Here is a 9,858-nt window from a genome sequence, read left to right on the forward strand (position 1 = left end):
AACTAACCATCTAGTAGCAGGAGGTAAAATTCATATGTTTGAATAGTCAGTAAACAAAGTAAGTCTTCCAAGATCACCCATTACGGCTAGCCCTCTGGGGACTCCCATTTTCCTAGCTTTATTTAGTTAGAAGGGAATTTAGACAAAATCATGTTAGTTCACCCCCCACACACATTTTATTGATGAAGAAATCCAGTCCTAGGGAAACCAAAGTGATTGCTTAAGCCACAAAGCCAGCAAGGAATGGAGTGAGGACTTGAAACGGAGTTTCTTGTCCTTTTTTATTATTTATTCGGTCTCTCCCCCCGCCCCCCATTAAAATTGCCCTATTCTAAGAGACCATCTTGAACTTGAAAGTCACATGAAACTTGATGAGCTTCTAAGATCGAGTAATAGCATTTCTCTCCTTGTTTTCTGTGCCAGCAAACGTCTGGGTTGCTCCGGAGGGGCGGGGGGCTGTGGGAGAGGGCTGGGAAGGCAGCTGGGAGCCAGCGCAGAGCTGAGCTGAACTTCCTGGCCCACGAATATGGGGTTGATCTTTTCCCTGCATGAAACAAGGATCGAGAAAACTGGGAGTTTTCCTTCCATCTTTGCCACTGACGTGTCCCGGGGCTGGAAGCCAATGACTTAATTTTTGCCATCCCTGGCTCCCTCCTTGGAGAAGTGAGGCTGGATTCTTAACCGAAACTTGTGGGACACGAAGTACTCAAACAAATGGTTCCCAGACAGCTCCGAGAAAACACCCGTGTGTGCGCTTTCCACCCCTCAGAGAGTTAATCTCCTCTCGCCTGTCTGAAATACTAAACCACCAGCACTTTCTGGCAGCCAGATACTTAGGTGTCATTTTCTCAGCCCCAGCCAGTCTCTACACGAACAGGTTAGAAAGGTGGGGAGTGGAAGGTGGGGGGAAAGTAAGGCAGAACATTTCAGTGAAGGCGAAAACTGCTTTTGGAAAATGGGTCAGCAGCTAAAAAGTAAGGCCAGGCAGGCGACAGCTCTGAACGACTTACCTTAGCACCACCACGGACAGACAGACCGGCCGACGGGGTGGTCGTGCTCTCTCCTTCTCACACTCCACCTTGGGTCGCTCCCGCCTCCCTCCTCCCTCTCCAGGCCCAGGTAAGCGGTCGAACAAGCTCTGAAGCAGGAAGTGGAAGTTGTATGCAAATTTCTACGGAGGCTAGGAAGCCTCTGCCGAGAAAATCTCCCTGTGGGCAGTGAATCAACAGCTGAGAAGTCACTTTATTTCTTAAAACAGAAACCTCCTTCATTCACTAGAAAAGGCCACTGGCTGACCAATTGGGGTGCATTTTTGTTTCCACCACCCAGCTAAGTAACTGCGGAGGAATGTCTGCACTGCCCTGGACCTCGGTGCTACTGCAGCGCCCTAGCCCTAGACAAGGTGTCTGGAGAGGGGATTGGATTTGGGTGTTAAGATTGGTTATTCATTAGCTGCTCCAAAAGAGGAGATTAGGGGCAGATAGCGGGGTGGAGTGTGAGTCAAGAGCTTCTTACTATCTCTGTTTAAACGTCAGCATTTGCTGCCCTTGCTCATGTGAGGGCAGGACTCACTGCCCATCCCCATGTGAGCGTGCGTGCGTGCACACACGTGCATGCACACAAGCACAAGTATGCATGCACTGTCCTCCTTTGGCTGTGTTTTTCATGACCTCAAGTTTATTTCCTCTCCTTCCTTCTCCTTGTTTAATCCATAGACTGGAGAATTTATTGTCAAAGGAAGCACATGATGGGAGCTGTGGCCGCTAGAGCTCTGGAGTCGGAGGGATGTGGGTGTGAACTCAGTTCCTCCACTGGCCGACTGGGCACCACAGCCAGGTGCCTGGGCAGGCACACTGTGCTCCTGGTGCTGGCCTTGCCTGCCCGTTGAAGAGGCCCAAGGGTCAGCACCCGCTGCCAGCCATCTCTCCACCCTTGTGCAGGGGACAGGTCCCAGAGCATCCCCATCCACACTGCCAGGTTCTGCTCAAGTAGGTCACACGAAGTGGGTTGCTCTACACTCTGCAAGCAAAGGAAACACGGCTTGTTTTTAAAATAACGTATAACAGGTTGCATATATTTTGGTATATCCTTGTGATGGAATACTATGCAGCTGTGAAAAATAATAAATATGTATGTATATATTTCTACATTCTAACGTGCAAAAGTGACTATATTATTTATTAACATGATCTCATTTTTGTCAATATATATGGCAGATAAACACGTGTGCATTCATATATAGATTCATGCTTGTTCACTGCTGGTTGGCCCTGACACCTGCCCGGAACATAGTGAGCAACCATTCTATATGCGTCAGATGAATAAATCATAAATGTCTGGAAGAACGCATCCAAACTGTTGAGTGGTTTTCACCCCCCGGGAATGAGATTGAGGGCAATGAGTGAGAACGGAGGACTTATATACTATTTACACATGTGGGTTGTTTGATTCTTTTTTTCCACAAACATATTTTTCAAAAAAAAAATTGTACTTGCTACCTTAGCCTTGAACTTTCTGCCTCAAAATTACTATAATAATAATCTTTTTTTTTTTTTTTTTTTAGTTTAGAGAAAAATAGTATTCTCTGTGCAGCAGCTGGTACCAGGACACTTTGAAAAAGCTATCTGTGTTAGGAGAGGAGGACAGAGAAGAAAAGAATGCCAAGGGGAGGAAATAAGAAGGAGAGCAAAGAAGGGGGCGGGGTGAAAAATAGTTTTCATTTCTCTTAGGTCCGTTACATGGATTGGGAAAAAGCCTGGAAGATGCTTCTGTCAAGTACTACCTTTGGAATACAACTCATCGGGAAGAACAGGGAGAATCTTTTTTTCCATGGCTCGCACCGACTGTTTCCCCAGCCACGAGGCCTAAGGGCCCTGTAGGAAGATAACCAAGTGCTGTAGTGCTGCTTTGAATTGCTGTCAGCCGGGCCTTCCTCCCGTCTCCATTTATCCTGAACAGAAAGTCAGCCACTTGCCGGAATAGGTTAATGGTTCCTACCCGGGAGCCTTCACGGAGGCCCCTACTGCAAAGCAGCATGGGAATGTAAACTGTTTAGAACGGGAGAAACTCCTGTCTAAATGTGCTGGACACAGTGAAATGTGGATGCAGGGGAGGTGTCAGGGAGTCTGGAAAATGAGCACCTCTGGCCCCCAGGAGTCCCCACTGGGGTTCTCACTCTAGCACAGACACCCTTTTAGCTGCCATCACAGGAGAGGGGCGCTTCACTGAGAACCCACCATTCACCGCCTGTCAGCACATTTAATCCTCCAACAGTCCTGAGAGAGGCATCGACTGTCATTCCCACTTTACCTTTGAGGAATCCGAGGCTCAGAGACACTGAGTCACTTCTCCACGTTCACACAGCTAGTCTGTGGCAAAGAATTCTGGAACTCGGGGCGCCTGGGTGGCGCAGTCGGTTAAGCGTCCGACTTCAGCCAGGTCACGATCTCACGGTCCGTGAGTTCGAGCCCCGCGTCAGGCTCTGGGCTGATGGCTCGGAGCCTGGAGCCTGTTTCCGATTCTGTGTCTCCTCTCTCTCTGCCCCTCCCCCGTTCATGCTCTGTCTCTCTCTGTCCCAAAAATAAAAAAATAAAAAATAAAAAACGTTGAATTCTGGAACTCCCCCACTTCCAGGTGGATGCTGCTTCTTGCCCCTTCTTGCCGTGTTGTGGTCTGTCCTTCCCACATGCTTGGGTGAACACAGGTAACTTGCTTCCTTCGTACAACTCTCGACAGCACTCAAGAAGGAAAAAGGGTGTAGACAATAAAAGGGTGGAGCTGAGATTGCCAGTCACGTGAGGCCACGTGTGTCCACGGCGCTGGCTGCTGTATATGTGCTAAGCAGAGGAGCCAAAATACGGGTCAGCTCTCACCCTCCAGTTAAATGTCTAGGAGGGGAGGATTTGTGTTTGCCAGCTTCTAGCGTTGCTCAGTATTCTTGCAAAACACATAATTAGATGAAAGTCGACTGGCTCTCTCCTCCTCTGTAAACAAAACAAAACAAAGCCATTCGGATCTGATATTCAGAAACTCTCCATTCTACGGTATTTTTTAAAATTTTTGTTTTAATGTTTATTTATTTTTGAGACAGAGAGAGACAGAGCATGAATGGGGGAGGGGCAGAGAGAGAGGGAGACACAGAATCGGAAGCAGGCTCCAGGCTCCGAGCAGTCAGCCCAGAGCCTGACACAGGGCTCGAACTCACGGACCGCGAGATCATGACCTGAGCTGAAGTCGGACGCCCAACCGACTGAGCCACCCAGGCGCTCCTCCATTCTACGGTATTAATCCACGAGAAGAAGGGGAAAAGGAAAAGATTCATTCCTTGGACAAGCCTTGATTTTCCATTTTTAAATGGTATGATTTCAAGTGCTGGAAGGGCAGAGCGAATTTCCCTGAGGACGGCCACGAGGAATTTCCCTGAGAACGGCCCTCGTTCGGAGGGTCCCTGGCACTCACACTCTGCTGGCTGACAAGTCTGTGGCATGGCCGTTAAGACCGATGGCAGCAGGAGCAGAAACGCCCAGAAACGCCCAGGCTCCCAGGGTCTAGTCCTGTTCTCCTGCGTATTCCGCTCCCCCAACCTTTAGTGAGCACTTGCCTCATTCAGACACACACTAGGTGCTAGGCATGCAAACTGAAGGATTCTCAGCATGTTCTCGTGTGCCTGTCAGAAGCAAAAACTGAAGAAACAAGGCAGCTCCAAACCAACCGGCCAGCAAAACAAAGCTGCAGAGTCATCTGGCTGCTGCTTCTCCACTGCTTTGGCGGGCTGCTTCTAGCCCAGAGGGACTGCCAGACCCAGGCAGATGCCAGAATCCATCCATCACTAGCTCTTCCACGGCCCCCCCCTCCCCCCCCCCTCACTGAGCTCCTTGAGACTGCCCTACCAGTCCGGAGCTCCTTCCTTCTTGCTGAGTTCCCCCTCCGGAACCATTTCCTGTTCTGTCAGCAGATCCATCCAGAACCTGGCAAAGAGGTCGTGGTCACACTGACTCTCACAAGGGAAGGGTTTTGCTCTCAAGCTTCTTTCTTTCCAAGATGCAGATTTAAGCATCTCGTTCCACTACCAGGGGCTACTGGGGACAGCAGCTTCGGTCAAGCTACAAAAGGTCCTGTCCTACCATTTCCCAGAAAGATGGGTGCCTGTTCACCTTCCAGTTGTATCCTTAAAAGGAGGCACTCCAAAGCCAAAGATTTTCTACCCCGAGGTGATTCTCCTCATGGTCCACTGGAACCCAAGGTTGTTGGCAGCTTCTCTTGCTAAAAATACGATTAAGTCCTATCACGCTGGGGTCCCATTACTACCACTGCGATAATAATACCACCATAGTAACTGCAAATAGTGCTTATTAAGTGTGAGCAGTGTTCTAAGAACTTGGGGTGCAACTAGTCATTTCATATTCACAATGTTTCTATGAGGCAGGTACTACAAGATTAGCTACCATTTATTTATTTTTAAATTTTTTTCATGTTTATTTTTGAGAGAGAGAGAGAAAGAGAGAGACAGAGTGTGAGCGGGGGAGGGGCAGAGAGCGAGGGAGACCCAGAATCCGAAGCAGGCTCCAGGCTCTTGAGCTGTCAGCACAGAGCCCGACGCGGGGCTCGAACCCACGGACCGCGAGATCATGACCTGAGCTGAAGTCGGATGTTTAACCGGCTAAGCCACCCAGGCGTCCCGATTAGCTGCCATTTATTGAGTAGCTACATTGTGCCAAGTGATTTTCATTATCTGTATAATGAAGCAGAGAAATGTGTTCACCAGAATTCCAGACAGCTGCTCTCAAAGAGAGAAAAGCAGATAGAGACCAGATTCTGCTTTCTATGGAGGCTGAACGCAGCAGAGCAAGTCAGATGAGAGAGGAATGTTTGGAAAGGGACGGTGAGAAAGTAGCTTGAGCCCAACAGAGGAAGTGAAGACACAGCAGTTTGGCAGCGAGGGTTTCTGTGGAGCAGTGTGGCAGGGAAAGAGCGGGAGGGATCCCTGTGCCCCTTCAAGAACATCTATGATAAACTATGTTATTCTCCAAGTATTCTCTAGCTTGATGTACTCAATTGTCGGGCTGTTGGTCATGTCCGTGGGCAGCTTTGTGTAAGTTTACATTTAATAATGAGGATGTTTACAAGAAGAAGAAGGAAAAGAAAGAGGAGGAGGAGGAGCGGGAGGGGCCGGAGGAAGAGGAAAGAAATGAAGTGTTGGTGAGAATGTGGAGAAATTGGAATCTCATGCACGGTTGGGGGGAATGTAAAATGGTGCAGCCACTGTGGAAAACAGTAGGGTGGTTCCTCAAAAAATTAAAAAATACCCTTACCACGTGATCTAGCCATTCTTCTGGGTGTCAAAAGAATTGAACAGGGTCCTGAAGAGATATTTGCGCATCCATGTTCCTAACAACATTCGTCACAATAGTCAAAAGGTGGAAACGCCACAGTGTCCATCAGTGGACGAGTGGATAAACAAAGTGTGGTATATCCAGACAATGGACTACTATTCAACCTTAAAAAGGAAAGAAATCCTGACATGCGCTACAACATGGGTGGACCCGGAAGACATTATGCTAACTGACATAAGCCAGTCATAAAAGGACAAATACTATACAACTCCACTTACTATAAGCCACCTAGAACAGTCGGATTCATAGGGACAGAAATCAGAAAGGTGGTGGTTAGGGGCCGGGCAGAGGGGGAATGGGGAAGTCATCGTTCAGTGGGTACAGACTTCCAGTGTTGCAAGCTGAAAAGAGTTCTAGAGACGGATGGTGGTGATGGCTGCACAAAAATGTGCACGTACTAACTGTCACTGCGTTGCACACTTAAAAATGGCTACAATGGCAAATTTTATCTTCTGCGTATTTCACCACACTAAAATATAAGATAAAATAAAGTAAAAATCCCTCAAGCAGTCCTGCGCAATGGGTTTCATTAGCCTCCTTTTAAGGTGCAGAGAAATTAAGCAGCTTCCTGGCAAATGGTGACGCCGTACAGACTCATCTCCCCTCTGTGCCCTTTTCTTTCTCTGGACTACCTTTCGGCTCCGCCTAACTGTCCTTATTCTCTCTTCTGCCTTTCCCTCATCAAAAGGTGCTCTCAGGGAAAAAACCTGATCACTCACTTATACCTAAGTTACATGGCGTGAATTTAAATCAGTGTGCTACCTCTCTGAGGGGTGCTTGCATTTTAAGCCTCATCACCCTCTATGAAATGAAAGCCTTTGTTCCGTATTAAAGGAATTTCAAGCATCAGGGAGCAAGCAGGGAGGATCTGGAGTGTGGTGGTGGCAGGCAGGGCAGCCACAACCCAAAGAAACACATTAAGTGGTGGAAACTTTAGGCACAAAGTTAGAAGGGAGATATATCTTATGGACAGACTGATCTTTCAAGGCTCCACAAAGATGTGAGACGTGAATACCAGGGAGGGAGGCAGACGATTCACGTTAAACCCTCCCCTTTGGGCAAACTTGCTTGCCTGACTTCCAGACGCTAGTCTTATTTGGTACCAGAATTGTGCACAGTCTTGAAAAGAGAAGACAGAGGGTTGATTTTTCTCGGGGCATCATTTCCCTGACAGTTCTCGATGCCTCTTCTCTTCTTGTTAGATTGTGAAATTCTGGTCTAATGCAGCCAGGTAAAGCAGCTGGAGATCTCCGTCCGAAGATTCTGAGCAGTCATTCCTTTTGTGTCCAGAATGCACTCAATGCACACGTGAACACAGTGTGTTGTACCGAACCTAACACAAATCATGTGGACGCAAAAGCCTGTCTCCCGGGTGCTCATGGCCTGACTGGAAATTTCCAGGGAGAAGACCTCACACCAATAGCATCCAGGTTAAGAGCCTGGCCTCTGATTCAGGCTTCTGGTCTGGGTCCCCACTCCATGGCCTGCCAGTTGTGTGACCTTAGGGAACTTTCTTGACTTCTGTGTACCTTGGTTTCTTAATCTGTGTAATGGGAATAGTAAGGCAACTCTTTCACGGATGATCAAGGCTTCAAATATAGCAGTTCTGGTGGCTGTCTTTGTGTGGAGAACACATTTCTCATCCAAGGGGATGAAACCTCTCCCTCAGCACAGACCTTGGTGAGTGAGGACCAGGGTAGGTTTTTGCCCCACTGCCTCCCCAGCCAGGCACAAATGGCACAACTGTGCCCTGCAGCCCTGGTGGTGGGGGTGGGGGGTGGTTATCATGAAGATTAGATTAAATGATCTGTGTAGAGGGTCTGGCACTGTGCTCAATAAATATCAGCTGCTATTGTGATAATAAATATTAGCTATTAAATAAATGCATAACTCCATTAGGATCAGTTATCAGTCAATACCATAAGGGGAAAAACAACATAGCACATAATATAAATAGTCACATGTAGTGGTAAGAGGTACTTTTATGCTAACAATTGAATAAGAGCGTATTGTCTGTCAGAGAATTGACTACAGATCAGAGAATGCAACCACATGTGAGGATCCAGTTGAAGAAAAACCAAAGGCCGAACCACATACCTGGTGAGGGGTTTTGTCTGCCCCGCTCTGTTCTGGGGACAGACTATGTCACCTCTCAGGCCGCCTGAAAGCAGAATTATCTTCGCTCTCCAAGCTTGCTGCCTTGATGCTCAGGCCTTCCTGGCAGAGAAGAAAACTAAGGATTCTTTTCATTTAAAAGGTCTTCCCTTTCAGCTTTGCCTACGTGGCAGGATGCATATGGAAGTAAGCGTAAACAGGAGTAGGGATACCATCTATAAGAAAGATGTTTTTAGAATTGCATCTTCAAGATAATAAAGTCACGAAATTTTGTGTGTGTGTGTGTGTGTGTGTGTGTGAGAGAGAGAGAGAGAGAGAGAGAGACAGAGAGAGACAGAGAGGGAGAGAGAGGGAGGTTGATTTCATTTTTAGATTAAGCCAAAACACAAAAGAAACCCAAACCCTACAACCTTTTTGTCCTGTGATTTAGCCTGCTCTCATGAGCTCCCATTCCACTAAAGAGTCAGGGAAAAACTTTATACTTCCAGTCAGAGTAATTCAATCTCCGTTCTGTCTCTCTTCGGCAAGTATTCAGTCTTTTGGCATTTCTCCCTCTTTCTCTTCAAGATAGGGTCTAGAGGTAGAGGAAACCCCGTGTCTTCATAGTAGGGGGGCGGGGCCTCAGGCCCATGTTGGACTTTCCTGTTCTCTGTGGAAAGAGTCTTTCCTCACCGAGCACCTCGCTCTTACCTGAAGATGATGACAATGCCTGACAAGCAAGTCCCCTTTTAACGCTCACCTTGGCTTTCCTGGAAGGGCAAGCTGACTTGTTCTCCCCCTTCTCTCAGAGACTCTCTTAAGAAAACGGACCCAATTTCGGTCCAACCCAACTGGGTTGTTGATGTTCGTAGCAGTGGCTGAGAGTGAATCCCAATATCCAGTCCCTTCTTCTGCCGCAGATTCTAGTTGAATCTTTAGTTGGGCAAATGGCTACCCAGAAAAAAACCTACATTACTAGCCTTCCCTGCAGGTAGGTATGGCCATGTGGACTAAGTTCTGATCAATGAGGTATGAGAAGTGTCATGCCCTTTGAGTGACACTTCTTTCCTCTTCTTTCCCCTTATCATTGGCTAGACCATGGATTTAGTGGGGGGGGGGGGGGGGGGCAAGCTGTTGGGGACTGTGTGGTTGACAGTAACACTCCAAGAATGGTAGAGCAACAAGATGGAAGTAGTCTGGGTCCCTGATAACACCAGAACCTATATTCTAGGTATGAAATATTATGACTTTGACTTTGATTTGCCTTATTGGGATTTTCCCACTAAAATTGTATCTCAACTCCCAGCCCCCTCAACAGCCTCACGTGGGAGGACAGATTTTCTTTGAGAATTGTGGCCATTTCCATTATTAG

General features: G+C 47.6%; 1 protein-coding gene and 2 long non-coding RNA genes across 3 annotated transcripts in view; 1 reads left to right on the forward strand and 2 right to left on the reverse strand.

Moving 5' to 3' along the window:
* TRAF3IP2 (TRAF3 interacting protein 2) overlaps nt 1-1,125 on the reverse strand; it is a 43,824-nt gene extending 42,699 nt beyond the window's left edge. Inside the window, exon 1 of the mRNA XM_060616408.3 lies at nt 1,011-1,125. The gene's annotated coding sequence lies outside the window, so the exon portion shown is untranslated. The remainder of the gene's footprint in view (nt 1-1,010) is intronic.
* On the forward strand, nt 1,006-2,155 carry LOC132667507 (uncharacterized). Its single transcript, XR_009605189.2, has 2 exons — nt 1,006-1,119; nt 1,716-2,155. It is a non-coding gene; the product is annotated as an uncharacterized LOC132667507 (long non-coding RNA).
* On the reverse strand, nt 1,895-5,410 carry LOC144616410 (uncharacterized). Its single transcript, XR_013555725.2, has 3 exons — nt 4,890-5,410; nt 3,310-3,983; nt 1,895-2,017 (listed from the first exon to the last, which is right to left on the reverse strand). It is a non-coding gene; the product is annotated as an uncharacterized LOC144616410 (long non-coding RNA).
* Nucleotides 5,411-9,858: the final 4,448 nt, after the last annotated feature.

Source organism: Panthera onca, chromosome B2 (assembly GCF_046562875.1).
Source record: "Panthera onca isolate mPanOnc1 chromosome B2, mPanOnc1 haplotype 2, whole genome shotgun sequence".
NCBI lineage: Eukaryota > Metazoa > Chordata > Mammalia > Carnivora > Felidae > Panthera > Panthera onca.